The following is a 15,999-nucleotide window of genomic DNA, read 5'->3' on the forward strand; positions in this document are numbered from 1 at the left end:
TAGGCAGAAAATGGTTCCTTAGACCAAGCCTGTGACTCCTGCCCCGCCAAAGGAGACTCCATTTTTATAAGAACACCCTTGGTTTTTTCCCCACGTGGCGGGATTGCGCATGATCAGTAGCTGCTACACTGGAAAGATGGTGGAGCAAGAGCAAAGAAAAATATCTTTGGTTCCAGAAAATCTCCTGAAAAAGAGGAAGGCTTATCAAGCCCTCAAAGCCACTTAGGCAAAGCAGGCACTTTTGGCAAAGAAGGAGCAGAGGAAAGGAAAAGGGCCCAGGTTTAAGTGATTGGAATCATTCCTACATGATTCCTGGCGGCAGACACGTGACAAGGTGCTCATCAGACGACTAGAAGTGAAGCCTCACACCTTGGAATTGCCACATAAACATTCTTTGGCCTTTGTCATACGCATTGAAAGGATTGATGGTGTGAGTTTACTGGTGCAGAGAACCATTGCAAGACTTCGCCTAAATAAAATTTTTAGTGGTATCTTTGTAAAAGTCACCCCCCAGAACCTAAAAATGCTGCGTATAGTGGAACCTTATGTAACCTGGGGATTTCCAAATCTGAAGTCTGTCCTGGAACTCATTTTGAAACATTGACAAGCCAGGGTCAAGAATAAGACCATCTCTCTGACAGACAACACAGTGATTGAGGGGCACCTGGGGAAGTTTGGTGTCATTTGCTTGGAAGACCTCATTCATGAAATTGCCTTCCCGGGGAAGCATTTCCAGGAGATCTCATGGTTCTTGCGCCCTTTCCACCTCTCGGTGGCGCATCATGCTATCAAAAATAGAGTGGGCTTCCTCAAGGAGATGGGCACACCTGGCTATCGAGGTGAATGCATCAATCAGCTCATCTGCCAGCTGAACTAGAACCAGGTGCCAAACTGCAATAAATTTTTATCAATGAAGTGGAAGCATGTGTTTTTGGATTTGCAGAATTTGTATTAAGTATCTTCAGAGAAGATTATTTCCTGCTTTATCTTTAAAAACTGGAAAGGAAGGGTCAAAGAAAAGACAGTAGCTGGCCAGGTGCAGTAGCTCATGCCTGTAATCCCAGTACTTTCGGAGGCTGAGGAGGGCGGATCACTTAAGGTCGGGAGTTCAATACCAGCCCGACCAACATGGCGAAACCCTATCTCTATTGAAAATACAAAAATTAGCGGGGCGTGGTGGCCCATGCCTATAATCCCAGCTACTCGGGAGGCTGAGGCAGGAGAATCGCTTGAACCCCGGAGTCAGAGGTTTTGGTGAGCCAAGATCTCACCATTGCACTCTAGCCTAGGCAACAAGAGCGAAACTCTGTCGCAAAAGAAAAAAGAAAAAAACAGTAGCTTATGTTCATGGCAAGCACCTCTCATCACAGTCCAGTTCCAAGGAAAAATTCCAGCGTGTTCTACATTGGCTGCTGCCTCATCTGAAATCAGCACATTCCATGGAGGAAGGAATCCTGCTTTGCTGCATCTCTTATCCTAGGGTTTAATGTTGGTAATGGAGTAACTCTAGCATCTGTACAAGGCTCCCTAAGACTCCTGCAGCAGTGGACAAGCCCAGGGACATAATTGAATCTGGAGATTCCTGGGGCCTTGTGAGAAAGACTTGAAATACACATAGGAGGAAAGGTACAAAAATAAATGTTCACTTGTCTCTGCGAAAAAAAAAAAAAAAAAAAACACCCTTTTAATAGTGGTCTTTAAGTTTTATTCTGAGTTGCAAAAAAAAAAAAAAAAAAAAGCCTGCATTCATTAGAAAATTGGGAAAAGAAGCCAGGTGCAGTGGCCCACACCTGTAATCCTAGCATACCTGTCTTCCCAGCCAAGGTGGGAGGATCACTTGAGCCCAGGAGTTTGAGACAAGTGTGGCCAACATAGTGAGATCGCATCTTTACAAAAAAAATTTAAAAATTGGCCGGGCATAGTGGCTCACCCCTGTAATCCTAACACTTTGGGAGGCCGAAGTGGGCAGATCAAAAGGTCAGGAGGTCCAGACATCCTGGCCAACATGGTGAAATCCCATCTCTACTAAAAATACAAAATTTAGCGAGGTGTGGTGTAATCCTAGCTACTCAGGAGGCCGAAGCAGGAGAATCGCTTGAACCCAGGAGGCGGAGGTTTCAGTGAGCTGAACCTGGGAGGTCAAGGCTGCAGTGAGCCGTGATCATGCCAGTGCACTCCAGCCTGGGGGACAGAGCGATACTCCATCTCAATCAATCAATCAGTTAATTAAAATAAAATAAAAATTAGCCGAGCGGGCAGGGCATGGTAGCTCATTCTTGTAATTCCAGCACTTTGGGAGGCCAAGGCTGGTGGATGGGAGTTCAAGACCAGCCTGACCAACATGGAGAAACTCCGTCCCTACTAAAAATACAAGATTAGTCAGGCATGGTGGTGCATGCCTGTAATCCCAGCTACTTAGGAGGCTGAGTCAGGAGAATCGCTTGAACCCAGGAGGTGGAGGTTGTGGTGAGCCGAGATTGCACCATTGCACTCCAGCCTGGGCAACAAGAGCGAAACTCTGTCTCAAAAAAAAAAAAAAAATTAGTGGGTCACAGTGGCGCATGCCTGTAGTCCCAGCTACTCAGGAGGATCAAGCAGGAGGACTGCTTGAGCCCAGGAGTTGGAGGCTACAGTGAGCTATCATTGTGTCACTGCACTCCAGCCAGGGTGACAGAGCAAGATCTTGTCCCCCACCACCCCCCAGAAAAAAAACTGAGGAAAGAGATTTTGCAGATAAGGAAATATAGTTGGAGAGGGTAAGAGACTTGCGGTAAGACTGATACTTACCACAGCCAAGTATCACCCCTCTCATTTTTTTTTTTTTTTTTTTTTTTGAGACGGAGTTTCACTCATGTTACCCAGGCTGGAGTGCAATGGCGCGATCTTGGCTCACTGCAACCTCCGCCTCCTGGGTTCAGGCAATTCTCCTGCCTCAGCCTCCTGAGTAGCTGGGATTACAGGCACGTGCCACACCATGCCCAGCTAATTTTTTGTATTTTTAGTAGAGACGGGGTTTCACCATGTTGACCAGGATGGTCTCAATCTCTTGACCTCGTGATCCACCCGCCTCGGCCTCCTAAAGTGCTGGGATTACAGGCTTGAGCCACCGTGCCCGGCCCACCCCTCTCCTTTACATGGCTCTCAACTCCAGATGGTCACGAAGGAGTGGAAAGAGCAGTGGACTCAGGGATGGGCATCTGGGTTCCAGTCCTGCTGCTCCATTCACTAGCTATGTGCCCCTGGGCAAGTCACATCACTGTCCTACATCTCAGTTTACTTGTCTGTAAAACTGGGAGAATAGCACCTTGCTGGGAATTAGCGAGGACCAGAAAAATTATAAATGTACCCAGCCCAGTGCTGACACATGGTAATTCAGTGGCAGTTGCAGGCCAGGGGAATTGTCATTGCCAGAGGGGCCAGAACTGGGCAGGGGGAAAGGTGTCCTGAGTGGGACATCCAGGTCTCGCGGTGCTCAGACTCTGGATCTCTGGGAAGGGCAATCCCCAACTCTGCTTCCCAAGCAGCTAGAGACTGACTTAGGAGGGGCCGACATATAAGGAACACTGAAATGTTGCTGTAAACAATGGCTAGAGTTAGCCTCATCTGAACTCTGTGTTTGAGAGTGCACACTCTGAAGTCAGACGATGTGGATTCAAATCTGCCTCTACTATATACTATGGGACAAGTGACTTCACTTCTCTGTGTCTTGGTTTTCTCATCTGGCAAACTAAAATAATAAAAGTACTTACAAAGTTGTTTAAATGATTTATAATATTATGCATGTGGTGCTCTGAGAATATTCACCTAGCTCAGGCTCAGTGTTAGCTTTTTTTTTTTTTTTTGAGACTGAGTCTCAACTCTGTCACCCAGGCTTGAATGCAGTGGAGTGATCTCGGCTCACTGCAACTTCCACCTCCTGGGTTCAAGTGATTCTCCTGCCCCAGCCTCCGGATTAGCTGGGACTACAGGCATGCACCACCATGCCCAGCTAATTTTTGTATTTTTAGTAGAGACAGGGTTTCACCATGTTGGCCAGGCCGGTCTTGAACTCCTGACTTCAGGTCATCCGCCCATCTCAGCCTCCAAAAGCGCTGAGTTTACAGGCGTGAGCTAGTGAACCTGGCTGCTATTTTGTTTTATATGGTCCAAAATTATTCAGATAATTGCTTGGAGTTAGGGTTGAGATTCTCACCCAACTTGAGTGAGGCCTGATGGACCCTAATCACCCTACCTGGAAGTGCCTAGCTTCAAGTTTGGGTTGAGTTGAATTGCACAGCTGTGAGAGAGGTGGACTGAGTTAAATCAGTGTTGAACAAGAGCATGGCAGGACCTGGTTGTTTTGCTTATCTTCTATATGCTACAATTTCAAAAATTAAGGTGTGAAATTAAGCTCTCTCTGGAAAAGGATATCAGTGTTAATCGGAAATGGGCTCTGAATTTAATGGAGTTAAATCCCACAGGGAAAGAAGAAGATGAGGAATAGGGTCTGAGGGAGGAGGCAGAGTTCTGATGAAGGTGACGGCAAGGGATGAGAAAGTCCTTGGCCAGGAAGGGGAGAGAGGACGCCCTGACGAATGCCCTGTGGTTGTGCTCCAGAAAAGTGGCCAGTCCTGAGAGCAGGCAGTGGCCTGACATTCCAGAAACATGGGACCCTGTATATATATCCAGGGAGTCTTAGGCAGCCTAGAGGTTCTGGTGCCCACAGGTGGAAAAGGGCAGAAGTCATGGAGTGTATTAGTTCCCTGTGGGCTTGGAAAGTGGTTGCCAGCAGCAACCGTAATGAACTAGATATCAGACTCTCCTCACCACCAGCATGTGCGTACCCACACACCCTCATTCTCCAGGCAGGCAGCACTTCCTGAACTGCGGTGTGCCCCTGAGAGAGGGAGAAAGCCCCAGTGGTGAATGAGATGGGATTTCTGTTTAGAGTCATAAATTGTTTCATAGAAATATTTGAATATTTGTTAGAAGAGGTACCCAAAACAACTCAGCCAGCCTGGTGCCCGCATGTTTTGGGTAGTGGCCAGAGTCCCTCTCAAGCCTGCCAATCCATTCCCCAACCCCCATCCTACTTCCAGACTTGGTAAGTAGGTAGTTTTGCCAATCAGACAGACTTTGGTTAAGCCTAGCTTCTGTCACTAGCTGTGTGACCCTGGACAAGTTACTGTACCTGACTTCTCTGAACCTGTTTCTTTGTCAGTAAAATCATGCACTTCCTCATAGGAGTGGTCAGGAAAAAGCAATGAAAGAATAGGGTGAGAGTGGTTTTCAAACGATGACCTGGAGAACCTTAAATCAGACAATCCAGTGTTTGCCAAACTTCATTCACATCCCATCTTCCCAACCTCTGACAAATTTGTGGATCACCTCTACTACTGTTTACTTAATCTTGTCCTTTAAAAATTAACAACTCACATTTTGATGGAAATAGGTGTATTCAAAAAGGAAACTTTAATCACTGCCATAAATGAGAAATTCCTATCATTTACCCTAGAGTCGTAAAAATACATACAACAAAACCAAAACAATGCTGTTCATTTCTAGCTGGCTATGATTACAGGCCAGAGCTCTTAGCTCAAGAGGTTGATTTTGTTAAAAACAATGAAAAGGTTATCTAAGTCAAAAAAAAAAAAAGGCCACATAAAGCCTCATATGACATGTCCAAAATAAGCAACTCTTTAGAGACAGAAAGTAGATTTGTAGTAGGCTAGAGCTGTAGAAGGAGGAAGGCATGGGAGTTACTGTTCATGGGTATTGTTTCTTTTAGGGGTAATGAAAATGTTCGAAAATTGACTGTGGTGATAGCTACAAAACTGTGAAAATACTAAGAACCATTGAATTGTATACTTTAAATGGGTGAGTTGTATGGTGTGTGAATCAAATCTCTCAGTAAAGTGTTATTTTGAAATGTTTATATATGGGCTGGGTGTGGTGGCTTACACCTGTAATCCCAGCACTTTGAGAGGCTGGGGTGGGCAGATCACTTTATGCTCAGGAGTTCCAGACCAGCCTGGGCAACACGGTGAAACCCCGTCTCTACTAAAATTAAAAAATCAGCCAGGGATGGTAGCAGGCACCTGCAATCCCAGCTACTCAGGAGGTTGAGGCAGGAGAATCGCTTGAACCCAGGTGGGAAAAGTTGCAGTGAGCCGAGATCGAGCCACTGCACTCCATCCTGGGAGACAGAGCAAGATTCTGTCTCAAAAAAAAAAAAAAATGATAGATAGCTAGATAGATACACACACACATATACATAGAGAAAGGAATGTGTCAAATCCTTTTTTTTTTTTTTTTCAATGGAATCTCGCTCTGTCGCCCAGGCTGGAGTGCAGTGGCCTGATCTTGGCTCACTGCAACCTCCACCTCCTGGGTTCAAGCGATTCTCCTGCCTCAGCCTCCCAAGTAGCTGGGATTACAGGCTCGGCCCACCACACCCGGCTAATTTTTGTTTTTTTTAGTAGAGACGGGGTTTCACCATGTTGGCCAGGCTGCTTTGAACTCCTGACCTCAAGTGATCTGCCTGCCTCTGCCCGCCTCAGCCTCCCAAAGTGTTGGGATTACAGGCGTGAGCCACCAGGCCCGCCTAAATTCAATTCTCAATCTCCTTTTAAAGGGTAGACGGGCGCAGTGGCTCATGCCTGTATTCCCAGCACTTTGAGATGCTGAGGAGGATCGCTTGAGCCCAGGAGTTCCAGACCAGCCTGGACAACATACTGAGGCCCTGACTCTACAAAAAATAGAAAAATTAGCCGGGCGTGGTGGCGTGTGTCTATAGTCCCAGCCACTCGTGAGGCTGAGGTGGGAGGATCACCTGAGCCCTTGGGAGGTCAAGGCTGCAGTGAGCCGAGATCGCACCGCTGCACTCCAGCCTGGGAACAGTGAGGCAGTCTCAATACAAAACAAAGCAAAACAAAACAAAACAAAGGAGGGCGGGGAGAACACTTAAAGACCCCTTAGCCAGGGCCATTATTATTTAACTTGGCCGGGTCTCTGAACTAGTGAGAGGAAGCCTAGGTTTCTATCCTTTCCTACTGAGCCACAGTCTTGACTCTGGAGAAATCACCCCAGCCAGTTTTTCTATCAGTGACACGGGAACAGCAGCTCCTGCCTCGAGAGGTGCAGTGGAATGAGAAGCGCCGTGCGTGGCGCGCCTGACACGGTCAGCTCGCGGGTGGAGGCCCCGTCGGAACGTCCTCGCTCGCCGCCGAAGCAGCCGCGCTGGAGACCGGGGATGGCTCTGGCCACTTCTCTGCCGACTGCAGCAGCACGAGGGAGAGCTGCTCTCCGCGGTTGCAGTGTAGCGCACTCCTCCCAGGTCTCAGCTTCCCTAACTGCATAACCGGCATGCAGTGGGTTCCACGGTGCAGGGGAGCTGAAGAAGCCGCTTGCCTCTAGCTCGCTTGGGATCCTCACGTCCCTATGACAGCCGGGGAAACCAAGGCCCAGAGGGGCCACGATGCTGCCCACGGTCCAGATCGCGAGTGCAGACCGTGCAGGAGGGCCCGGCCTAGATGCAGGTCTCCCGCCGCAGCGCAGGCGAGGCCAAGCGACACATCCCCCACCCTCGCACTGCGAGTCGCAGCAGGAAACAGCGCTGCTCAGCGTACCGCTGGATAGGTGAAGGGCTCGGCCGCGGCGGGTTAGGAACACGCGGCGCGCGCCCGCGCCCCAACCGGAAGTCCTCCACCGGCCGCTCTAGCACGCGCCAGGGCTGCGTCGGTGGCCTTAACCCTTCTCACGGCCGCGGCCACGCCGCCTGCCTTTGTTTCCTCGGAGCACCACAAAGGCTGGAAGGGCAGTGGGGCCTGTGGGCGCCACTGCGAGCACAGCCCCTGAGCCAGAGCCCAGGCGCCTCACTGGGCTGGTTTCACCCGTGCCCTCAACCAGATTTTAAGATACAGACATTAAAACCTCCGCCGGGCCGCGGCACAGGACAGCAGTTTTACTGTTTTTGGCATTGCATTTCCTCCATTTCCTAGAGTCCACGTAATAAATACCGCCGGTGATTCCAAAATATAAAGGTTGAAAATGTTTACTTTACAAAAATTTGGTTTCCATACGGCTTTTAAGGCCATCCGTCCTCTGCACTTGGTTCCCGCTGCTTCTGTGGTTTAAAGATGGATGACCCCAAAGATGAGGAAAAGATTATTGGCTCCATTTTTCAGATGAGGTGACTAAGGTCTAAACAGGAGAAGGGACTTGCCCTAAATCACAGTTAGGGCAAATTAGTTTGAATCAGAAATAGCTGCATTGCTATCCTGCATCCTGCCCTTTCACTACGCCACAGCTGCGTGGGTGCCAGGAAGAACAAAGGAGGGCCAGGCAAGAACGCCATTACCAACGGCAAATCCACAGGGAAATGCAAGAGGATGGAAAGTAAGTTCCTGTGCTCTGCCCTTGTGCTGTCCCCGGTGGGGTACTGGGGTCACCAACCAGGTGTATCCCTGCCTTCACAGCTATGCATAGCGACACCGAGTTAACTGATGGGGGGATTCTGCCACTTGCTGGGTATGCCTATGCCACCAGTGCACTTACTCTGGACCTGGAGACATTACTACAAGATGAATCTGGGGTACCACTGGGCCCACTGTGAGATGAACCTGAGCTAAAACTCCATTGACCACAAGACCTCAGAGATCTTTTGGGTCTCGAGAACAGAATTGGATGCTATAGGAGAAATGTAACCAGAAAAGCAGTAGGATATTGCCAGTAGAGGAAGGGAGATGTGCTTGCTTTCATTCATTTATCATTAATGGGCACCTACTGTATGCCAGGCACCACACTAGGCCCTAGGAAGACAGAGATTATGAGACAGATGCGGCCTTATTCTCACACAGGAAGTGAGATGAAGGAAGTGAGAAAGAGGAAGTACGGTGACTAACTAGGGACCTGACCTAGTTTGAAGGTCAGGGAACCTTGGAGGAGGTGAGATCAAACCCAAAGCCTGAGATAGGAAAGAGAAGGGGAGGGTGGAGGGAAGGAAAGGGCTTCCCAGACAGAGGGAGCAACAGTACTAACAGCCTGACCAGCTTCCTTGTGGTAGAAGTTCTGTGCATGAGTTGGAAGAGAGCTTGGGGAAAGGGGCAGGAGAGGTGGGCAGGGGCCAAATCTAGCAGGTGCTTATCTGCATAAGGAACTTGGTGGGAGAACTCCATGGGCAAAAACAGGTATGGAAGGGACCAAGCAGACCATGTGGCTGGAAGGCAGGACATGAGATGAAGATGACTAGAACAGGGAGTAAGGAGGTGGAGAAGGTGAGCAGAGGCCAAGGCTGGAAAGCCTGGCTATAAAACTCAGCCATTAGCCTGGAGGCCATGCAAGTGAACAGCAAGGAGGAGAGTGGGACACCAGGTAGCGGTAGGGATGGTGGGACTGGAGGGCACAGGCTCCACCCCCAGGGCAGTCAGTGTTCTGCACCCCCCAGCCCCCACCTCCTGCCCCATGACCACTCCAGGAGGCAAACTCAGTATCTCAGAACATCTGCTTTCAAGGGTAGCTGGAGTCCAGATTTCTTTTTTTATTTTTGGTAGGTCTCGCTCTGTCGCCCAGGTTGAAGAGTAGCAACACATAGCTCACTGCAGCCTCAACTCCTGGGCTCATGCAGTCCTCCTGCCTCAGCCTCCCAAAATGATGGGATTACAATGTGAGGCCTGAGTCCAGATTTTTATATGAAATCACTTGATTTTAATGTTGCCAACATGTTCAACACCATGTAAGCCAAACAAATCAGGTTCACAGGCTGGTGGCTCCAACCTTTGCAGCATGTTAGCATTACCTGAGGAGCTTTTAAAAATCCCAAGGCCTTGGGAGGGGGAGGTGGGTGGATCACCTGAGTTTGGGAGTTTGAGACCAGCCTGACCAACATGGAGAAACCTGGTCTCTACTGAAAATACAAAATTAGCCGCGTGTGGTGGCACATGCCTGTAATCCCAGCTACTCAGGAGGCTGAGGCAGAAGAATTGCTTGAACCCGGGAGGCAGAGGTTGCGGTAAGCTGAGATTGCACCATTGCACTCCAGCCTGGGCAACAAGAGCGAAACTCCATCTCAAAAAAAAAAAAATCCTAGAGCCCAGGTCGCACAAGATACCAATTAAAAATGTCTTGGCCTGGGCTGGGGCCGGGTGCGGTGGCTCACGCCTGTAATCCCAGCACTTGGGGAGGCTGAGGTGGTGGGTCATGAAGTCAAGCGATCGAGACCATCCTGGCCAACATGGTGAAAACCTGTCTCTACTAAAATACAAAAAATTAGCCAGGTGTGGTGGCGTGCACCTGTAGTCCTAGCTACTCATGAGGCTGAGGCAGGGGAATCACTTGAACCCAGGAGGCGGAGGTTGCAGTGACCTGAGATTGCGCCACTGCACTTTAGCCTGGGTGATACAGCAACACTCCATCTCAAAAAAAAAAAAAATGACTTGGCCAGACACAGTGGCTCACGCCTGTAATCCCAGCACTTTGGGAAGTCAAGGCAGGCGGATCGCCTGAGGTCAGGAATTCGAGACCAGCCTGGCCAGCATGGTAAAACCCCGTCTCTCCTAAAAATACAAAAATTAGCTGGGAGTGGTGGCAGGTGCCTGTAATCCCAGCTACTCGGGAAGCTGAGGCAGGAGAATTGTTTGAACCCAAGAGGCGGAGGTTGCAGTGAGCTCAGATCGCACCATTGCACTCCAACCTGGACAACAGAGTGAGACTCTGCCAAAAAAAAAAAAAAAAAAAAAAAATTCTAGGGTGGAAGGCAGCCATTAGAATATTTATATGATTCCCCAGGTGAATCCAATATGCAACAGTTTGAGAACCAGTACCAGAGACTTATGTCCTTTGAGTTGCCAGGCACAGCCATGGGGAACCATGGGAAGTTTTAGAGCAGAGGAGAAGCCCAGTTTAGAGTTTAACGAAAATCAGTCCTTAAGAACAGAATGTAATCTTGTGTGAGAAGGGTCTGGAAGCCCCACGGGCAGTGGCAGGATGCTGTTAGGGTGACGGTGATCCACCATCCCAGTTTGCTCAAGACTGGAGGGTCTCCTGGGACATGGAACTTGCAGTGCTAAAACTAGGAAAGTCCTGGGCAAATAGGGATGGCGGATGGTGGAATCTCGGTCATGCTACATTCTCCTGATGTAGTTCTGTTTTCCCAGATTTCTGAGGAGATGGATGCCACAGACTCCCCATTCTAGAAATTCCCAAGAAAAGCCTGTCCATCTCCCTGGGGTGCATTCACCCAAGTCTCTGAGCCCTGGGCTCCACAGGGTGCAGGGAGCTGGAGGCAGGGCCCATCTTTTCTCCACCCAGAAGAGAGGTCCTGGCCTATGGAATATAATTTAGCAGGAAAAAGGAACAAACTACTGATCCACACAAGAATCTGGATGACCCTCAAGAATATTAGCCTAAGTAAAAGAAAACAGATGCAAAAGAGTTACATACTGCTTAATTCCATTTACATGAAGGAAACTGTTCCTTTTATAGAACAGGTTCACCTAATCTGTTATTTTAAAACAATCAGGCCAGATGTGGTGGCTCATGCCTGTAATCGCAGTACTTTGTGAGGCTGAGGCAGGAGAATCCCTTGAGGCCAGGAGTTCCAGACCAGCCTAGGCAACACAGAATGAACCCCTTCTCTAAAAAAAAAAAAAAAAAAAAAAAAAATTAAAGTAGCTGGGTGCAGTAGCACATGCCTGTGGTCTCAGCTACTCAGGAAGCTTAGGTGGGAGGATCACTTGGGCCCAGCAGTTCAAGGCTGCAGTGAGCTATGAACTAAAAAACGAAAAAAGAAACACTTTGCCCAGTTACTTGGGGGAGGACAGACACTGTGGCATCATTAAAGTCGTTTGAACAACAACAGCAAGAACAAAAAGGTTGTGTGCAGTGGCTCACACCTGTAATCCCAGCACTTTGGGAGGCAGAGGCAAGCAGATCACTTGAGCCCAGGACTTAAGACCAGCCTGGGCAATGTGGTGAGACCACATCTCTGCAAAAATACAGAAAAAAATTAGTGAGCTGTGAACATGCCCCTGCACTTCATACTGGACAACAGATCAAGACCCTGTCATATAAAACAAGTTAGAACAGTGGTTGACTCTGGGGAGCTGGGGAATAGAAGGAGGCAGTAGGAACTTTCTGGCCAGTGATAGTGATGTTCTGTATTTGAGAACAGTTTCCTTATGCAGAGGTATGCATTTGTTTTGTTCTGTTTTGTTTTGTTTTTAGAGACCGGGTCTCGCTATGTTGCCCAGGCTGGAGTGCAGTGGCTATTCACAGGCACGATCCCACTAATGATCAGCATGGGAGTTTTGACCTGCTCTGTTTCCAACCTGGGCCAGTTCACACCTCCTTAGGCAACCTGGTGCTCCCCCGCTCCCAGAAAGTCACTATATTGATGCCAAAGTTAGTGCGGACACCCGATCGGCATAGCACACTACAGCCCAGAACTCCTGGGCTCAAGCGATCCTCCCACCTCAGCCTCCCAAGTAGCTGGGACTACAAGCACGTGCCACCACGCCCGGCTTTTTTTTTTTTTTTTTTAGACAGGGTCTTGCTCTGTTGCCCAGGCTGGAGTGCAGTGGTACAGTCATAGCTCACTGCAATGTTGAACTTCTGGGCTCAAGCGATCCTCTCACCTCAGCCTCCCAAGCAGCTGTGACTAGAGGTGTGCAACACCATGCCCAGCTAACTTTATTTTTAAGTTTTTGTAGAGATGAGGTCTCACTATGTTGCTCAGACTGGTCTCAAAACTTCTGGACTCAAAGGATCTTCCTGCCTTGGCCTTCCAGTGAGCCACCACACCTGGCAGTATGCATTTGTTAAAATTCACTGAATCGTGCAGTTAACACCTATGCATTTTACTATATGAATATTTTACATCAAAGAGGGGGGAAAAACCTGTAAATGAATACCGGGCTCTAGTGAACAATGTGCATGCAGGCCAAGCCCACACAGTGACTCATGCCTGTAATCCCAGCACTTTGCCAGGCCAACATGAACAGATCACCTGAGGTCAGGAGTTGGAGACCAGCCTGGCCAACATGGTGAAACCCCAACTCTACTAAAAATACAAAATTAGCTGGGCATGGTGGCAGGTGCCTGTAATTCCAGCTGTTTGGGAGGCTGAGGCAGGAGAATTGCTTGAACCCAAGTGGTGGAGGTTGCCGTGAGCCAAGACTGCGATACTGCACTCCAGCCTGGGTGACAGAGTGAGACTCCGTTTCAAAAAAAAAAAAAAATGGCTGGGCAGGGTGGCTCACATCTGTAATCCCTGCACTTTGAGGCTGAGGCAGGTAGATCACAAGGTCAAGAGATCGAGACCATCCTGGCCAACATGGTGAAACCCCATCTCTACTAAAAATGCAAAAATTAGCTGGATGTGGTGGTGTGCACCTGTAGCCCCAGCTACTCGGGAGACTGAGGCAGGAGAATCAGTTGAACCTGGGAGGTGGAGGTTGCAGTGAGCCGAGATCGCGCCACTGCACTCCAGGCTGGTGACAGAGTGAGACTCTGTCTCAAAAATAAACAAACAAAAACAATTTATGAACAAAACCTAATTCTGATTATGCTTTTCTGCTCAGAACCCTCCCTGGTACCCAGAGGAAAAGCCAAGTCCTGTCGCTGGCCTCTAAGCAGGGCGATCATAAGTTCATCTGGCCCAGCTTCCGCCTGCCTTCTGGGCATGACGAGTACTGCCCTGGTTTTCGTTCCCCCAGTGTAAAGGATAGATTAGGTGCTTGCCCTGCCTGCAAGGCCCACTGGACCTGAACTCACTCCCCCACCTCTCCCTCCCTCCGCTCCAACCACACTGGCTCACCTTTCCACTGGCCATTCCCTCTGCCTGGAATGCTCTTCCCAGATACTTGCAAGGCTCTTTCTCTCACCTCCTTCCAGCTTTTCTCCAACCACTGCCTCAGTGAGAACCCTCCAACCCCAGCCGCCCGCTTAAAGTCGCACCCTGCTCTCTCCCCATCTCTCAAGTTCTCTGCTTTCTTTTTCCAGAGCACTTCTAACTTCCTACTTAGGATATAATTGCCTGAAGGCAGGTGCCATAAGGGCAGGGATTATTTTTGTGTCCTGGCTAATTTCTTTGTATTTTCAGCAGAGGTGGCCAGGCTGGTTTCAAACTCCTGATCCCGGGTGATCCACCTGCCTCAGGCTCCCAAAGTGCTAGGATTACAGGCAGGAGCTACCACACCCAGCCATTTCTTCCGTGTTCTTTATGCTGCATCCTCAGGTCCTAGAACAGTGCCCAGCAAATAGTAAATGCGCATAAGTACCTATTGCTATGAATAAAGGGAATCTCTGCCCTCCTGGGGCTCCTAGGCTGGTGATAAAGACCCAAGCAGACATGGACCATTACAAAGCAACAGCCATCACTCCACAACACAGCAGAGGAGGGGTGAGGGGCTGAGGGAAGGCAGAGGAGACACCCCAGAAGCTGGGGCTTGAAAACTGCATTGACATCTGCCAGGCAAAGTGGGAGGGGCTCTCCTGGTGGAGCAGCCAGTGTTAGCAAAACCCAAGGGGTGAGAGATGAGCAGCTGAGAGAGTGGCTGCAGGTGTGGGTACACAGCAGACTGTGGGCTCCATCCTGCAGGTAGTGAGGACAGGAAGGTTCTAACTGGGGGCAATGGCATGGACAGATTTGGGTTTCTGGAAGATTGCCCAACTACTGGGTGGAGCATGGATTGGAGGTGGGCAAGAGGGAGGCAGGGAACCCCACCAGGAGACTGTTAGTTTTGTTGGCACCTAGTAAAGCAGTGTTGCCCTGAAGAAAGGGGCCAACTGGAGAATTACTTAAGACCTAATAGGACGTGGTGGTTCCTGGAAGGTGACTCTGACTCCTGGTGTCACCATCTTGGCTGGCTCCTGGGATGGTAGGAATAGGTTGGCGGGAGGATGAGGCTGGGTCTCTGGGACATCCCAGTGGAGATGTGATGTAGCCATTTGGCTCTCGGAGTCTGGAGGTGGGGGCAGAACTTAGAGGCAGAGAATGAGGAACTGTTGATTCAAAGGGCAGGTGGGACCCAGTAGGGAAAGTGTGCACAAAGAGAAGCAAGGCCAGGGCAAGAGACAGTTCCCGGACCAGGAAGAGGGGAGAGGCCAAGGATGGATGGACGAGGGCACAGATGAGAGAAGTCGGTGAGTCCTGGAGGTGGGGCCGAGAGCCAGGGGTAGAAGGATTTTCACGAAGGCAGTGTGGACTTGGGAGGAGGTGGCAAGGGGACAGCAAGGTGATAAATAAGGGCTGTGGCTCTGGAGAGATAGCTTTTTAAATTTGCCATGTTTACTTTTTTTTTTTTTGAGATGGAGTCTCGCTCTATTGCCCAGGCTGGAGTACAGTGGCGCAATCTCGGCTCACTGCAACCTCTGCCTCCTGGGTTCAAGCAATTCTTCTGCCTCAGCCTCCCGAGTAGCTAGGATTAAAGGTGCCTGCCACCATGCCTGGCTAATTTTTGTATTTTTAGTAGAGATGGGTTTCACCATCTTGGCCAGGTTGGTCTTGAACTCCTGACCTCATGATCCGCCTGCCTCGGCCTCCCAAAGTGCTGGGATTACAGACCTGAGCCACCGCATCTGGCCTACTATTTTTTTTTTTTTTTTAAGATACGGGGTCTTGCTCTGTCACACTGGCTGGAGTGCAGTGGCACAATCATAGCTTACTGCAGCCTTGACCTACTGGGCTCAGGCAAGCCTCCTACCTCAGCCTCCCAAAGCGCTATCCAGCCAAATTGTTTTTTTTTTGTTTTTTGTTTTTTTTTTTAAGACTGAATCTTGCTCTGTTGCCCAGGCAACCTCCACCTCCCAGTTTCAAGTGATTCTCCTGCCTTAACCCCCTGAGTAGCTGGGACTGCAGGCACGTACTACCACGCCTGGCTAATTTTTGTATTTTTAGTAGAGATGGGGTTTCACCATGTTGGCCAGGCTGGTCTCGAACTCCTGACCTAAAGTGATCCACCTGCCTTGGCCTCCCAAAGTGCTGGGATTACAGGCATGAGCCACCGCGCCTGGCCCAAACTG

The 15,999-nt window shown here is 49.5% G+C and overlaps 1 protein-coding gene and 1 pseudogene across 1 annotated transcript in view; one reads left to right on the forward strand and one right to left on the reverse strand.

The window, feature by feature from the left end:
• The window catches only part of BCL7C (BAF chromatin remodeling complex subunit BCL7C), a 56,993-nt gene that overhangs the window by 29,725 nt on the left and 11,269 nt on the right, over positions 1–15,999 (reverse strand). The window lies entirely within an intron of this gene.
• On the forward strand, positions 110–1,057 carry LOC116526685 (annotated as a pseudogene).

Source organism: Sapajus apella, unplaced genomic scaffold (genome assembly GCF_009761245.1).
Source record: "Sapajus apella isolate SASKATOON/1434 unplaced genomic scaffold, GSC_monkey_1.0 scaffold51, whole genome shotgun sequence".
NCBI classification, from domain to species: domain Eukaryota; kingdom Metazoa; phylum Chordata; class Mammalia; order Primates; family Cebidae; genus Sapajus; species Sapajus apella.